Source organism: Agelaius phoeniceus, chromosome 13 (genome assembly GCF_051311805.1).
Source record: "Agelaius phoeniceus isolate bAgePho1 chromosome 13, bAgePho1.hap1, whole genome shotgun sequence".
Taxonomy (NCBI): domain Eukaryota; kingdom Metazoa; phylum Chordata; class Aves; order Passeriformes; family Icteridae; genus Agelaius; species Agelaius phoeniceus.
The window spans coordinates 9,083,373-9,101,064 of record NC_135277.1 but is presented as its reverse complement, the minus strand read 5'-3'; the positions used below and the strand labels follow the sequence as shown (position 1 = coordinate 9,101,064).

Sequence of the window (17,692 nt, the reverse complement as noted above, 5' to 3'; positions counted from 1 at the left end):
TAAATGAAAGTAAAGACACTGTGGTGAACCAGTACAATGGAATCCTTACAGGTAGTGCAGAGAAGAAGATGAGAAATCAGAGGACCTTGATGAAAATTACTTAAAGGCTGCTAAAATAGAAATCCCAATGTCAGGTTGCAGTGGTGGGGTAGGGATTCCATAGGCTGATTCAATTAACTTTGCTCTGCTTAAGCTCACCAGGAATGTGCTCAGACACATGACTGAAGATTCAGTGTGTGTAGCTTGCACCAATAGCAAATGGAATTTTGAACATTTGGCTTAAATAAGGCAGTGTGTCATTTGCTTCCCAAAGCACTGTAATCTCCTTTAAAACACAGATGGGTCGTCTCAATACAAACTTGAAATGTCCTGTTCATGGCAAAATAATTTAACTCTGAGAAAGGATATCTCCATCTCGTGTACGTTCATTTGTCTAATTGTTCCAACTCTGGCACAGAGCTCCTCTTTTCCAGGATCTGAGCTGCATACAGAAGTCAATGGGAACATTGCTTTCAGCTTGGCAGGGGCTGTAAGCAGCACTGACAGAGATTATTGCTCTTGCTACACTGTAAATTTGGACAAGCTAGCTAAACAGTGCAGTCTTTTAAGTGGATGGTTGTGAAAGGTTTTTAAATCTTGTCTATTGTCCATTAATGACTTTTCCCTGTTTGTTTTTTCTTGTTGATCCAGTTGGTTTGATGCAAATGCAGTGGAACCATCCGGGAATACAAAAAAGTATCAGAAAATAACTTTCAGAACACTTAAAAAGGACTCTCTAAGACTTCAGCGAGATATAAAGGGCTCTTCTGGTAGCATTTATTTTTTTTAAAAAGGGACTTGTTGATTATTACTGTGCCTGGATTTAGCAGAGTGTAATTTATTCCTTTCCTTAACAACTGGCAATTAAACACAAAAGATGAAATGCATCCCACTGAAGCGAAGGGCAAAACTCCCACCGTCTTTGGTAGGACCAGGAATTCACCCCAAGTGTTCATGGGGAAATACTTTGAACACAATGTTATAAGCTATGCTTTGTGATAGTAAAGAGCTTTTATTAAGCTCACAGCTCCAGATATTCACATGGTGCATTTGCTTGGTCTTTGCTGCACTGCTGTTTTCCCAACTACTAGAGAGCATGTACAACTCGTAGTAAAAGGGGAGTTGATGGCTCTGTGTACATATTTCTTTTAGGCAACAGGTACTCCAGGTACCAGCCTATGTAAGGTGGAGGATATACCCCTCTGGTAAAAAAGGAAAATCTCCTCTCAGCCTGTATTTCTTTTTGCTGGGCCAAGGGAAGGCTTAGAATCAGCTCCATCAGGTTTCTGCTCCAGCATTATTCACTAGGATTAACTGACTCTGGGACCACTTAACCAGGAGGGGCAGTGGCTCCATGGATCCAGACTGGTACCTGCCCCCAGAAGTCACTCACCTCCCAGCAAGACAAATGACTCTGATAGTCACTCAAAAAAGCAACTCCCCAGCCATATCATTTCTTGCTTGCTGGGGCTTCATTCAGAAAAGAACATTTGACCTCATTAGTAAACTCAAACATGTCTGGAAACAAACAAAAAAATAGAATTTTTGGGATGAGAGGGAGGAGGAGGGTACCTGAGGCAATTATTATTTTGGTTCAAACTCTGCTCTGTTAGCAAACAGTGTCATAGAACTCCACCATGCTTGCCTGCTGCAGGGGCTGCCAGGGGGTTGTCAGCCATCAAGGTCTCATGAGCAGGGAAGGAGGACAAAAGAATTCACTAGAAGAAAATAAATCACAGTTGAGCAGGAGCAGAACAACCATGGCTGCTAGAACCTGGGAGCTCTGGGGATCTTTTGGCTGGTCACTCACAGAGATGTTGCTCATTATGGAAGAGTTAGACAGTAAAGAGAAAAAGAAATGTTTAGCAGTAACAAAGCTGAGCACACTCATTTCACCCCAGAGTTGCACTGTAGCCTCCTTCTCAAGAAAGAAAAGAGTTATGAATGCAAAACCTGCCTGTACAGATCCCCTCCTGGAGGACATTGATGGATGCACTGCACAGGGAAGGTGCTCACATGTCTAAACAGTCATCTTTGTCCAGTGGGGTGTAGTTGCAGCAGATGAAACTCCTACCAAAACAGCTTCTGCTGAACCTCACCAAATAAGCCAGATAATTGTGTGGCTGGCTGGGGAGAGCAATGTTTGACAATGTGCTTTGCATGAACAAAGAAGGGTTCAAAATGGGAGAAATTACAGCTTTCTGTTGCTGCTTCTCCTAAGGAGATCTTTCCTCTCAGGTTCAAATGACTTGGAAGTCCTTTCTTTGCTCCATCTGACAGAGTGAAATGAAACCCCACATGGTAAGAATGAGTGTGTGGGGCTGTTCCTGGACACCACACACCCAATATTGTACCTGCATGCAGGAGAAGGGATGTTGGTCATGGGACAGAATGATGGATTCCCTTCTCCCCCTGGTATGCGTTGTGTGCCTTGTTGATTCTTAAAGAAATTCAGGTTTAATATTCATTCACTCTACAGCTGCATGCAGGCTATGGTGGCATGAGGGCTCAGGCTCTGTGGCTTTTGCCTTTTTTAACTTGTAATTGATTTTTTTTTTCCATGAAGTTTGACTTGAAGAGCTTCTTCTGGCAGGAGCCAGAGGATCACTGAAGACATACTGCAGCTTTTTGTGTTTAAAGGTAGATTTGCTTCATGAAACCCACACAAAGAAGTCACCATTTAGAGAGGAGCACTAAGAAAGGATTTTTGTTATCATACCCTATATGTGAACACTGTGGCTGTTTAAAAGATTTCCTGTAGGGTAAGGGTAGGATACATGTGGTGGGTTGGCCCTGGTGGATGGCACCAGAGCTGCTCTATCACTCCCCTTCTCAGCTGGACAGGGGAGAAAAAATAGAGCAAAAGGCTCATGGACCAAGATAAGGGCAATAATTGGGAGAGATAACAGGCAAAACATCCAGCAGACAATGTTAAAGAGCAGAAGGGTTGTGGGGAATTGTTGGTGTTCTAATTGTGGTGGAGGGATGAGTTGTGTGTCACTTGCCCACTTTCATTCTGTGTTACATTCTGTGTTACATCATTTTGATTGTGGTGTAGGAAATTCTTTTTTGTTGATTCAAGTGAAGATTGTGGATGAATGTGGATTTCAGTGGTAATTTTTAATATTTTACAGAGGTGAGGTGTGGAATGTGTTGTGTCTTTGAGACAAGGTTTTGTGGTGGGGGGCTACAGGAGTGGCTTCTGCCAGAAGCGAGGGGTTGGGGAAGGTGACTTTATGATCTCGTTTTATTTCTCATTATACTACTCTGATTTGATTGGTAATAAATTAAATTAATTTTTCCTCAAGTTGAGGTCATGATGGTAATTGCTGAGTGATCTCCCTGTCATTGTGTCAGCCCAGGAGCCTTTAGTTGTATTTTCTCTCCCCTGGGCAACTGAGGAGGGGAGTGACAGTGTGGCTTTAGTGGGCACCCAGGGTCCAGACAGAGTCAACCCCCAAAGACAATAACAGATTTTTCATTTAGTATAATATTAAAAGCTTACAGTATGGTTGTACAGAGCTGAAAAATGTGTTTTTGTGATATAGTCAAGGGAGTAAACCAGGGAGAAAGTACATTTTCATCTAGCAAGACTTGAAATATGCATCCACTTCAGGTTTTGTTAATAATGTTCTTAATTTGCAGTGTGTCATAGGAGGGCAGCATTAGTTATTATAATGCTGTATTTATGATGTTATCAGTAGCAGAGCTGCAATACAGTTTCCACCACAGAGCAGAACTCAGATTACTGGGGATTTAACATGGAAGTTCAATAACAATAATTTAATATGTACTATGTACAATCTGAATGATAGTTTTTTTCTTTCAGCAGGAAATAATCGTGTTGGATCATTAAGCCCTGCTCTCCTATCCTGTTCCCCATTTAGAAAATAATTACACATACAGCTCCATATCATTCTGTGTATCATTGTATTGGCTTTGGTGTTGTGACACTGATTTATGCCAGGAAAGCATTGAGCTCAGCTGTCAAAGACACTATCTTTATGTGGCCATAAAAGTCATGGAAGAAATCGTATCAGCATATCAAAGGTATTAACTGTATTTTAATATATTTTGCAAAAATGGAAACTGGAGGCTTGCAGGTAAAATGTATTTACCTTTTGGTCTTTGACTTCTAACTTCTAGTTCAGAGCAAACTGTCAGAGACCAAAATGTCACTGACTTCTGGATCTTTTTCTGAGTGAATTTATTGCTCCTGATATGTGCTAAATTAACAGCCTGGAGACTGAAGCCTTTTAATTTGGGTGAATTTCAAGGTTCCCACAGAGCCTGATTGTTGCCATTTTTGGGAAGGGATTCTCTCTGTCCCTTGTACAGTCCCAGGCTTGCTGATGATGCTCAATAAATACTCATAAATAAGAATAAAGTCTAACAGGATCTGTGCAGCTGTGTGGGACAGGGCTTGGGGGATGAGACCCTGCCAGTGCTGCTGCACCTCTCCTGGCTGCTCAGCCTGCACATTCTGCCCATGGACACCAGAGCAGCTGCTGGCCCATGCCTGGTCCTACCAGGACTCTGCAGCCTGCTCCCTTTTTCTTTTCTCTGACAGATTTAGAATCTGCATCCCAAAGGAAGGAAGGAGTGACTTTTGGCCTGCTGCTAAGAGCAATTTTTAATCATTCCTTCTGGGGTCAGGCAGCTTATTCTACACCTGAAGCTGGATGGTTTTTGATCACAGAGCTGCCACCACAGGTACTTGTCCCAATACTTGCTATGAACTAAAGAAAGAAGGAATTGGGAGGTGGAAAATTTCTCAAGCTCAGTATGACATAACCAACTGGAGCTGTTAGGAGTCAGCAAAGTTTCCCATCTAGTTTCCACACAGACTTAAGGATCAGCCCTGGGGGTTGGTGACCCAGGGAATGCTCTGCTCCTGTGAGGTGTCAGCCCAAATGCTGATGCCTGGTGTCACCATAGGATGGTAGTACCTTGCAGGAAACACACACATCTTGCAGGATTGGTCTGCCAAGTGTTTCCCCACCCAGTAAATTCTCTGTGTGTAGTCAGAATAGAGCAACCGTCTTCAAGTGCCTTATATAGGGGATTAATGTTGGCATTGGGCTGAGCTGTATGGCTTTGCTTTTAATACTAAGGTCAGGATGTGGGAGAAATGTGGAAAAGCTGAGCCAGGGTTTTGCCCTTTGAAGACAGGGAAAGGTCTGTGCAATAAGCTACCCTTTATACCAGGCTAAAAAGAAATCATTCTTTCTCATTGTTGTCAAATTGGCCCAAAGTATCCCTGTGAATACATCTAGCTGTTTCCAGTTGCCTTTAACTCAGTTAGATATTGAATATTTGAGTTCTTTATAAACACAAGATGAAATTATCATGATTTTCCAGAAGGCTCACAATGGAGTATAAACAATTCAACTGAAGTAAAGTATTTATTAATAATCTCTGATACACTGTAAAGATTATTTCCTTGTCTGAAGCTACAAAATGCCACAGTATCTGCCTTCACAGGAGCAATCCTTTCCTGGCTCACAGGCACTTCCTATGGGAAGGCAAAGGGCTGTTCCTCACAGCATCCAGTATTCAGTGTCTGCTGTTTCTGGGGATGGAGATTTGTGATAGTTGTTGGTATCTATTGATATCTTATTTATCGATGGCCAGAAAAACAGACCTTACACTTTCAAGTCCATTAGCAGGGCTTGGGCTCATGTGCTGAACTGATTGATACTGCTGCATTATTAGAGTTGGTGTTCTTCAGGTAAAATAAGGGAGATTTTTTAAATTAACTTCAGTTACATCTCCACCTGCAAAGAATTGCCCTGTTTCTCTATAATTAATAAAATTCCAGATTACTTTTTTCTCATTTTCTCCCCTCTGTTCTCACAGCCTCCCACCCATTGCCCTGCCAGCTCAGCATACTTTTTGATTAACAGGAAAAGATTTTATCTGTCTCTAATGTTAAGCTGGTCTGTCTCTTTGCCCTTGTGGGAATCTTGTGGGAATGAAAAAATCCAGTGGCATTAAAAAAGGAACCATGAAGACTCCTAATGTCATCCTGTTCAGCATTCCCCTTCTCAGTAAAACAAGCTTTAATATTCAGGGCATTGAATAAGCTTTAGGAAGTGCCAAATTCTTGCTTGTATACTTGTTGCATTGCCAAAGTCTCTTTGGCTCTCCAGCAGGGATGCACAATAGTAGAAATGAGTAAAGTAAAATGCCAGATCCAGCTCTGATCAAACTCTGGAGGAGTTTCTATTTAGATTTGAACTTTCTCACACCCATTGCTATGCAATAGTGGCTGGTGCTTGGTGGCTTGCCACAGCCTGAATATCATATATTGAAATGTCTTTAGCTTTAGAGGATTACCTGGGAAAAAAGGTCTTTCCAGTTGTAATGCTTTAAAAGGTCTGTTTCAACTCCATCTTCCCTCACCCCTCCTCCCTCTCCTTTTAACACCTGCATGTGAATATAATAAAGTGCAGATTGAAGCTGGTCATTTACAGAGAAGGAAGAGCCCTGGCATGGTAATTGAGATGTTACTGCCTGCCTCCATGGCACATATTAGCTGAATAAAACATGCAGTCAATAAAGTGAAACAAAACAATAAAACTAAGCCCTTTGGTGCTCTATTATAGGGTGTTATGCAACATAGAAACCTGCAGTCATAAAACTGAGAATGAGAGAAACCTTACACTTTCAAGAACAAAGGCATCCAAGCATCAAGTTGGAAACAGCACTAAACTTCCACTCTCTCTGCACCTGGAAGCAGTTAGTTTTAAAAGCCATACTGCTATATACTGTTCTCTTCCAATTTAAATAGGGCCTTCATGTGTTCTTGCTAGATGCTTATACAGAAACATGGTTTTAATTAAGGCATGCATTGATCCAAGTCCAAAAGATACATTTATTTCAGAAGATAAATTTGTTAGCCATAGGCATAAAGAGCTGGTGTTCTGACTGAGATGACTCCAGCCTTGGGAACGATGTTCTGCATCCTTTCTAAGTGTGTAGTGTGCCATGCAGCTCTGGTTTGCATGACATCAATCAAATATGCTCTATCCTTAAGCCGTTTGGCATAGTTAGTTTTGAGAAATAAAGTCAAGCTGAAAGAGAATTAAGATGTATAAGCATGGGAGGACAGATGTTTTCAGCTGTCAGATTTCACTAGCATTTATCAGTAATTTATATGTGATACTTAGCTATGGAAAATAAATCCTGATGAATAATTTATTGAAATATATGAGCACTAAATTGCCCAGATACAGTAGCTAGTTTTCTGAATGTCTTTGTAGGTATTTATAGATTAAAGATATTTTTTCAACACTTCTTGGGGTGTAAATGAGAAACCTCTCAGGGACATGGTGTATTTCTCATCAGATGGGCATAACTTGCTCCCTGGTCCTAAAAGTCAAAATATGTGTAATATTCTTCACAGCTCTTAGTTTGTTAAAATTTATTCCCCCTAAATATTGTCCCGTGTGTATTCCTGAAACTTCTGGGGGCTTATGGAAGCATAAAATAAAAAATGTTGTGCAAATCAAAAAATTGTTTATGACCGTGTCTTCACAGTGGTAAGTGATTAAAATGTTTATATGATTTATGTAGTTAATGTAATGATTTGAAAGGAGAAGTTGCAAAACTGTAATGTAAAAAATTAGCAAGAGTCAGAAATTTTGAAAAATTATATTTTCTGCCTTGCTTTCTCTGTCTTTATCTTTTAGATACATTTTTCTCTAATATGTAATATATTAGAGAAATATATTAGTTATGAGTTAGATGTTCAGAGTGGTGTACCATTTTCTGACAAATGCTCTGGTAAACTCTGGCCTTTTTCCATGAACTCCTTAGGCTTGAAACAATTTTAGGCAAATCTATTCTTGACTATCCTCATTCACAGGAAAGGCCCCATCTGACTGCTGACCATTTTCATGCTTGATGTTTTTTATGGGCCTGGTTTAGAGCTGGGGCACATGACAGATGTGACACCAGTGAACTTTGGACATGGCACCAAAAGCAGCTTCAAACGCTCACAGGCCCTGGGTCATTGCTGTGCATCTGCTTTCCATGGGGCTGCAGGATAGGCCCTATTGGACCATTTAAAGGGACTTCATGATCAGAAGTGCTGCTTGGTGACATATATCTCCTCTTTGATTGTACTGTACTGAGCTAAAGAAAAGATTTTACCTTTTACATAGTGTCCTTTTCCACTTTATTACTGCTCGGATTGTGACTGCACTTCATTATCTGCACTCTTTCTTAGCATGGAGTTAAATAGTGAATGTTGCTTTGTGGTTCTTGCTTTGTATAAAACTACTGGACACTTTGCAGCTCCTAAATTTGTAGAGTTTGAGCAGTTCAGCACCAAGATTTTAGCCACAAAACACTGAAGAGGTAAATGAACCTCTGGGTATCTTTTCACAGGTATCTGTGAATGCAGATGTCACAGGGCTGGATAAATGCTTGAACCCAAAACACTGAGCTGGTCTGTGTAATATTGATTAAGCCCATGATCTGAAACCTGCTGACATAAATTTCTCATGTCAATTACCTTGCTGGTTCATTTGATATTTTGGTTTTATATTTTGAAGAACACTAAAGAAAAACTAAGCTTCTGTTTAGGAGATATTTTCCATGTTGCCCCATTATTGACGTCCTTACAGCTTTTTTACGTTCAAGTGACTCTTCATGCTCTTTTCTGTCTGAAAATTAGTTTCTTAATTAGTAAAGATACAAACACAGTACATAATTGTACATTCATGTTCAGCATTGAACATACAGTTAACCAGTGAGCATGTAAATGAAGGTTACAGAAGTTGAACTAAAGGATACTATGTAAAATCAAATAATTTGAATAGTTTTCCAAGATTTATTTTTAAGATCTCAACAGCACACAAGTTACTGAATATTACAGAAGAATTTTATAGACTAAGTAATGGTTGTTCGTGTACTTAAGTGCCAGCATGCAGATTTACTGTGGTGAACTGCAGCATTTCTTCCTTAGAGAAAAACACAGCTTTGGTCAACATCCTCCAGTAAAATAAGCATTTTTAAAGAACTGAAGTTACAGTATAATTTATAGTTATCATTTTAAGCACTGAATTTTCAGGCTATTTCCTTCTGCTTTCTCACTGGTGAGGAATGCCCAAGGACCGTAATATCAGCATGTCTCCTATTACAAAGTTAAACTCCAGAAACATTTAACAAGGTGAAAGTTCTAAAATTAGCCCATTTTTTCCAGCCCACACATCACACACCTGTGGGAGAACGTGTACAGTATATTCTACACTTTCTTTCCTCATTACAAATCAAAACACTCTAACCTAGCATGCAAAACATGCCTTGCCTATTTTCATTAAGTCAAGAGACCTATTAATTCCAGATGTAAGCCATTCCACTTATCCTTCTTAAAGCTGGAAAGGGCATTTTCCTCTGCCTGTGTCTGGCTTTCAGCATGTGATCCTGTTCTTCCACATTTCCTGGCTGCACAGGGCACCCCTGAAGCTTTGCTGCTTCAGTGGTGCAGCCTGTGCAGAGGAAAGGCAAGGCTGTGTGTGAGAGTTCAAAGCTTTTACCTTACTCCAACCTGCTCTCAAGATATTTGATTAACATCTCTCCCTACTTCAAATGCACTCCCTGAGTGGGGATAGCCCACCCTGGGGCTAAAATCCCCTCTTTGTCAGTGACTGGTCTCAAGACATGCATGACAGTGGTAACAAGCCTAAGAAAAAAAAGAGGTTATTATTGCTGGATGGTACTGGGTCTGTGTTACAGCTAGAAAACATTTAGATGTTCACAAATGGAGAAGGGTAGAGAACCACTGGCTCAGATGATTTGTTTTGGAAGTTAGGATCAGCTTAATCTTTTTGTGTGTTTGTGGATCTAGCTAATTTCTGTATTAATGATGGCTTTTTGCAGCTTTTTACCAGGTCTGTTGGTGGGAATGTCTTTGTGAGTTAGGATAAATTCCCAGGAATTTTAGCTACAGCTAAAAGAGTTTAGGGTGGAGGAGATTTGTCTGTAGTAGTAACTATCAAAAATGACCACACTGCTTTGTGCATTGATTTTTTTTTTTTTCACAATTAATTTAAAAGTTTTCTCAAGCATTGATGTGGTGGAAGCAATGATCCTTTAGTCAGTTAAGAATAACTGAATGCCAACTGACAGTAAATTTATCTCTGGTAAAATGTCCATGGAAGAAGATTCTAGCCACAGTCCTTCTGACTCAAGGAAGAGAGAATGCTGGTCTTTTGTGAAATGGGCACTGAGTGTGCCTTGGCAGTCCTCAGAAAAACTTCCTAACTCTGCTGGTACCTGACTGAGAAGCAGTGCACAGTAAATATATGGCTGCTGCTGCTGAAATTTTATACCTGTGTCGATCTGCACAACAGGAAAAAATTGATTTTGATGCTAACATTAAAAAAGGGACACAGACTTGTGAATATATGGATAAACTCATAAACAGCTGGTCTTGGGTATAAATTTTTAGAGGAGGATTTTCAGGTCAGGGATTGCTGCTTTGATGTGTGATGTGAGGAGCACTAAGGGGTGGCAATCTGTGCCTGGGGCTCCCAAGTGCCATGGTAAGACAAACAACTGCTAAATTGCCCTTGCTGCTGCTAGGTTTGTGATATATCTGAGTATGTAAGTGTTTATAAAAATTATTTGCTCCATATCTTTGCTTTCCTTATATTTCAGGAGAGTACTTACATGAGACAGAGAAGCGGGCTTGTGAACAACCAAGTGGAATAAAATTGTCACTGTGTTGCTGGCAGGCTTTGCAGTTGAAGTGCTGTGAAAATTTTCCCCCTGTTTTTCTTTAAATAAGATTTTTTTTTTAAAGTGTGTTTAAGGTATAAGTCAAGTTGAAAATTATTGTTTTTGTCAGGAACATGCTGGAAAATAGGAAATTAGAGACTGATGAGTCCCATGATTCTTAGGTACAGACCCAGAGTATGAAGTTGGGAATGGACTTCTGCCACTGCAGCTAAGAAGTTCTTTGAATTTTTTTTAAGTGTTTCATTTGGCACACTGAAGTAAAACTAACAGAGGAAGACCATTTTTTTTCAAGTCTACTGTATACATAGTTTGGAGATAGTAATCTACAAATATATCCAGTAAGAACTTCAGTTGTGTTGCTGTGGGCCTCATAAAAAGTGAGGATTTTATCACCTTTTCCAGTGGACCTTAAATGCAAAGACTGGGAAAAAACCATCTCTCTTCAAAAGTTATTTCTTGCCATTGAAGCACTGAGTGTTAATAAATTAAAACAAACATTCTTTATAGAATTTAGGATTTGATTGCTTTCAAAGATGGAGTGTGGTGCTTGCAATAGGACCTTTTTATTTTTTTTAACTTGCATGGCTTGCAATGAAAAGAGGCATCGTGTTACTCACATATAAAAGGAGATGGGAGATAACAGGGCTAACATTTTCCCCTGTGTTGCTGTAATAGTGTAAATTGGGAACATCCAAGCTATTGTTCATTAGGAGCCTTTCTTGCTACAGGCTGTCACTGAACATTCCCATCCAGTGGTGCCTGTGAACATTGGGATTAAAAATAACCAGTGGGGAAACAATAGGATGAGAAGGAGATGGAGGATGATGAAGATGTCTTGGGAGCAAATTCCATCTTCATGGTGCTCTTGAAGAGCTGTGGGCTACATACAGTGTATTAGCATGTTAAAAGTGCCTTGGAGAGGAGCCTTAAAGCAGGAAACTGGCTTGCTGATAGCTACATGAACTGGATAAAGGTTTGGAGGGTCCAAGCACTGTGCCCCTGCACAGCTGGTGTTGGATGCCAGTGCTCAGAAATCTTCATGCTACTTTTGAGCAACAAGCGAGCCTCTACTTTGAATATGAATGAGTGAAGTCAACTGCCCCTTAATTTATACACATTGCCAGAGACTGTCCCAGGGTTTGGAATTAAATACTCCAGCACAAATCTCTTTAAACCTCTCCTAAATAAGAAATTATGCTAAAGCTCTTTAGTAAGGAGGTTCTCCCCCCTGTTGAAATAAAAATCAATTATGTTTGCTCTGCTGTGAACAATGTCGTTCCCTAGCCTTGCTTTCTAATTGGGTAATGCCTTAATGACCTGCTGGGAGGCTGTGATGCATTGCTTTGGACCCTCTCTGCAGGCTCTTAGGCTACCAGTCAGATGTCAATGAAGCTTGGCTCAATAGGGGTTCTTTTTCTAAAATTCCATTATTCATCAGGGTTTATGCACTAAAATGATCACAAAATAAAACCTTCACATCAAGCAGAGTTAAATAGAATTATGGATGCTTTACCTCATTGTTAGACTTTGAGATTGTCACTGGATTAAAATTAGGTTCTTTTTTATTTGTTAAATTTGATGAAAACATTTTCTCGGTTTTGGGTTTTTCTGTTAAGAAGCATTGAAAGAAGCAACTTTAAAGGTGGTGGATTTTTTTTTTTAATAAGGAGGTGTATATGTATTTTAAATGAGTCTTATCTGTTCTTGTTAATTTTAAACCATGAAAGAAATGTTTAAAAAAGTCCTATTCACTGTCAGTGAGTGATAAGTATCAAACCATTGACTTCATTCAATAGCTGTGTTGAATCATTCTGATTTTCTATCAGCACTGGGATAAATAAGATTTTAAAAAATCTTACATTTGCTTTATATTTTCTTCCTAACATCTAAAGGAGACCAGTAAAGTGGAATTTTAAAGACTGTCATTACAAAGCTGGTGTTTGAACAGGAGAACAGCTGGTTCTGGAGGACTTCTCTTCCAGAGCAAGAACAAGGATTTCTTTCCTTTGCCTGGAGAAGATGCTTTCTTTCCATGATGACAGCCTGAAGCTACATAGCTGTAAGAAAGGTAAAATTAAGCTGGGAAAGCACTTTTCCTATTAAATATGTCCATATGTACACACATGGACGTGTATGCAATTTGAAAAGTAAAAGCAAATGACATTTGTGTGTTTTTGCAGCAGCCTCAAGGAAAGTTTTCTGGCTATTTAAACACAAATCTGTTATGCAGTGACAAATTAGGAGTTACCAGGGCAACTGCAGGTAACAATTTATTCATGCTACCTCTGGAACACATCCACCTTCCTAACGTGACTGGCTGATGTGTTGTGTGCAGTGCATGTATTTCCAAATTAGTAAGTAAGTCAGTCATATAATTACCATAAAATTGCACCTTGCCCTCAAGTTTGTAAGGCGAGGGAAATGTGCAAAAATACCATGAGAAATAAGTAAAATGTATAAATAAGTAAAAATTTTAATTTGCTTTGCTTTTATAGGTCCATATCTTCTGGAAAATTCTCTGGTTTTAAGCTTTAACCTTCTGGTTTTAAAACAAGGGCAGAATTAGTATCTCTTAGGATCTGAATCAGTGAGATATTAATTTTTCATCAGAACGCTCCCTCTTTGGAAAGATGTGAGATTTTCTGCAGATGCTTCATCTGCATCTCTCACACTGAACTCACATTTTCAGTAATCCAGTCCTTTCTGTCAGAGCTTCCATGCCCTTGTCTCCTGGTTAATGCCATCACCTTTACTTTTAACAATTATTAATGCTACACTTTGTGTACTTGTCTAGCATATAGGCACATTCTGTCACTTGCAACCTCTCAGTGCAACATATAGATCTTCTCATCTTACTGATTACCTGTCAGACAGAGGGAAATGAAATTATATTTCCTTCCACACATGAAGGAGATTGACACAATTGTTTTCCTAAAACCTTGGATAGCTCATGAAAACCATGATCCCAGTGATTCAGACAATACATCTTACTCCAGTATTTTAATTTTTTTTTCATGTTTATGAAGGTTTCATCAACATCTGCATCTCTTCAGTTGTGAACGAGGTCATGAGATGCAGTCCTAAGTAGAGTCTCCTGCTAGTAACTTCTTTAAAAGCCCCTTTTCTCCTCTGCTTTTCATTGTTTAAACAGTCTGCCCAAAACACTGCATTAAATTGTCTCCAGGGACAAGCACCCACCACAGTCACCACTGGCCACACAGGTTTTTCAGACCAGTGTTACCCAGCCCCCAACTCTGGTCTATCTCTATGCCCAGTTGTAATGATAAGTGTTGAAACCAGAAATTTGCAGTTTCCTAACACAAAAAGCCTGTAATCCTCACTTGATGGATTGCACCCTGTCAAGAAAAAAGTGTATTTGGAATAATTGAATAATTGGAGATTTCATATTTCAGTATTGATGACTTAAGCTGAGAGCATGAGCTGGAAATTTGGAATACTACAGGCTGACCAAAGGTTGTTTTTAGGAATTCAGAGAGGCTTGTTATGGGTTCAGCCCTCATGTTTGATCTGTAAATGCTAAAAAGCTGTTCTGTTTTATTACACCATGGCCCCACCCCTATCATGTGAGAGCCATTCTGCACATCTAATTGTAATCAGTAAAGTAAATAAACTTGAACTTGGAATACTCTCGAGACCACTTGCCCATGTTTTCATGAACACTCAGGAAAGAACCCAAGTTTCTCATAGCTGATATTAAAACCTTAGCTGAAATATTCCTTCTGGCCATCCCAAACTGGAGTTTCCTCCAGCACACACTTGGAGAATTATGGGACTCTGGAAGGTGACATGACACTCCACAGGAAGCCATGAAGTCTTCTGGCCCTGGCACACAGAACTGCAAAACTCATTAAATTCATTCCTAATCCTTCTGGAGGTACCTTTTCCACTTTCCTCTTCTCTCCCTCCACCCCCTGCCCCAAACATCTCTTTGGTCATTGGCCATAAACAGTTGTATTTTCATGTTTCATCAGGCACAACAGGAGAAAAGCCTTGCTTTTATTTGAAATGGCACAAACTAACTACAAAATCACTCTACAAATTATATGATTGCCTGGTATTGAGCTACAGTTTTAATGATTATAAAAAATTAGTGTGTCACCTCACAGCACAGACCTATCTCCTCCCCAGGGAATGAAGGATTACTTACATTTAATTTTGATTAGCCCAAATTTTATGGGAGGCTACTCTCTCTAATGGTTGAAGCAATGGCAGCTGTTTGATAAAGCCAGCCTTAAGACTGTGGTCAGATCAAATCTTGACATAGGGAGATTTTTGCTTCCCTCAATGTTTCTGGGTGTTGTTTCTTTTAAATGTCACAAAGTGTCTTTTTTAATGCCAGAGAGTTTATCTTCTGAAACAGTAAAAATCTGAGGGAAATCAGTGTTTGAGATTTTTCTGAGTTTGTTCAGTACTGAATTTCTTAAAATAATACTTAAGTGATATCTAGGCCTGGTGCTGTCTTCTTTCCAAGGAGGTGGGTCACCATGAAGGACCAGATGCTTAACTTACCCTGAATAAAGAAAAAAAAATATGATTCAGACAGCTTTTTATCTACCTGTGGAGCACTCTTTAGAAATTTCCAAAGGAAGGAAAAAAAGAAGTTTTAATGAGAAAATCTGTTAAATTCTAACTATATTTTAAACATTCTCTATTTCTATCTTTCAGGCTGGGTTTTGACTCTTCCATTTACCAATGACAAGAGGTGAGATCTACCAAAATAAAAGAACTGTTCTGGATTTTCAGCATTTACATGGCTTCCATCCCTTTTGTTCCACAGTCCCACAGGCTGTGAAATAATAAAGAGAAGTGTCCTCAAGTGGCAACTTTTTCTCTCCTGAGCAGGAAGGTTGGAGCAGATGAAAAGACCACTGTGGTCCTTCCAGCCTCACCCAGTCTGGGACTCTGTGGTCAGTTTTTACAAGTTGTAGAAGATGGGGTTTAGGTATTTATCAGTAGGAGGCTTTCCTGATTTGCATGCTGAGCCATAATCCAACTCCTTGGATTTCTGAACTGTCAGAGGTTGTTTTCTCTGCGGCCTGGCTGCTGCACTCTGCTCCCCACTGGTGTCCTGGGGTTCCCAGAGCACCCCCTGAACATCAGGGCTGTGTTACAGCAATGCCCACCATGGTGTGTCCCATTAGGTCTAGACTAGAAATTTGGGATGTAGCTAAAATGTCTGTGATGTCTCACCCATTGGAGCTCAGATTTACATCAGGATTTCTTCCGCGAACTTCTCTAATGTCTTAATAAATATCATCTACCTTTTGTGTTAGAGCTGGGACAGAAATGCTGGGGAGCTGAATGACAACTTCTTTTCATCTTTACTCTTTTTTGCTTGAAGAAATGTTGACATTATTAGCATATGGCTCCAAAGGATTTTGTTAAGTTTTCAATTAGTGGATTTGTAATGAATAGTTTGCATATGATATCACAGTGTGTTCCAGGCCAAGACACTACTGTATGAGGTCATATTAAAAATCCTAAGCTGAATTCATAGTTACTATGTTAACTCTTAAAAGAACACTTATAGGAAAAGAACACTTTCCCATTGAAGTGCTGCCATTTTCTTTGTCTCAGCTGCAGTATTTGGTTTTGCAATCTCTCTACCAAGTAAAACTCTTGTTGATATGTTTGCTGCAAGGTGGTTTACTATGAAAATATTATCTAATATCACCTAAAAGAGACTGGGATGTCTCTGTACTAACACAGGAGATATCAATTCCTGCCTTGACCAGGAAACTGTTGTGAAGAAATGTAAGTTCAGTGATTTCACAAACTTTCTGCTGTGTCCTTCCTGTTTTCTTTCAATTCATATTGTAAATGGTTTTCTTTTATTGTTTTTAATTTTAGGAACTGTTTGTGATTCGATGGTATTTTCTGATGTTAGCACGAGATGTTCTATGCTCTGGCTACATGAAGACATCAGTGCAGTAATTGGAGATCAGTTACTAAAGAAGTTGGTGTTGAGGCTTCTGATCCACACATGTTCTTGGAAGATTTTTCTTCAGAATAAATTCAGGTCTCCTGAACTAAACGTCTACATCCCAGGCATGGTGTGTAGCTGTCCCAGGAAGCAGCTATTGGTTCAAATCCTTATGGTTAACACTTGGAAATGAAATTCCAGTTCAGTCCTCTACTGATAAAATTTTTCAAATAAAGTGATTTTTCTGGGAAATAAAAAGAATGAAAAACTTTTTAAAATGTTACATTTGGAGAATTATTTAAACCAAAAGACAAAATTAGGATGACATTATAACATATAAAAATATTTTATTTTATGGATGTCAACTTCCAAAATATGTTTCAAAATACTTCACCTTGGGTTTAAAGATGTAGCTGCCCTTCTTTGTTTTGATTTGGTTTTGGTTGTTTTGTTTGTTATTTTTGAATTCTTCCAAACAGCCAGAAGCTTCTGTTTCAGTTTTTCCCTGATTTCTTTTTGTTTCTAAACCCAAAATACAAAAATCAATTTATTCACTTGCTGTTTCTCGTATGTTTAATTAATTTCAGATGTCAGATCCTAAATTCTAATTTTCTTTTCTTTTTTTTTTTTTTTTTAACAGGATAAGGCTGTGTCAAAATTTTCTGTAAAGCAGTTTTGGTAAGTCAAAGCATTACATAAATAAAAGGAATAAAGCTCAGACCATAACTGCTTCACTGTTCTCATTACCAGCAGATTCTACTATATTTTAAAAGGATTGTTGTGCTCTGCTTGTACTTCCAGCCCAAACCAAGAATTTCAGACACTTGATACATGTGGAGAGAAGTAAGTGGAAGTGCATGCTTGGGGAACTGAAGCAGTTCCCCAGTTCCTGGGAATGGGATCAGATCTGGGTCTGTTCCTGCATGGGCAGAGCCTCAGGTGGGGAGCTCAGGGCTGAAC

General features: G+C 39.3%; 1 long non-coding RNA gene across 1 annotated transcript in view; it reads left to right on the top strand.

Moving 5' to 3' along the window:
* LOC143695183 (uncharacterized) overlaps positions 1–17,433 on the top strand; it is a 31,830-nt gene extending 14,397 nt beyond the window's left edge. The window contains exons 2-5 of the long non-coding RNA XR_013184187.1: positions 12,681–12,856; positions 15,475–15,511; positions 16,660–16,862; positions 17,373–17,433. This is a non-coding gene — a long non-coding RNA (uncharacterized LOC143695183). The remainder of the gene's footprint in view (positions 1–12,680; positions 12,857–15,474; positions 15,512–16,659; positions 16,863–17,372) is intronic.
* The last annotated feature ends 259 nt before the right edge of the window (positions 17,434–17,692 follow it).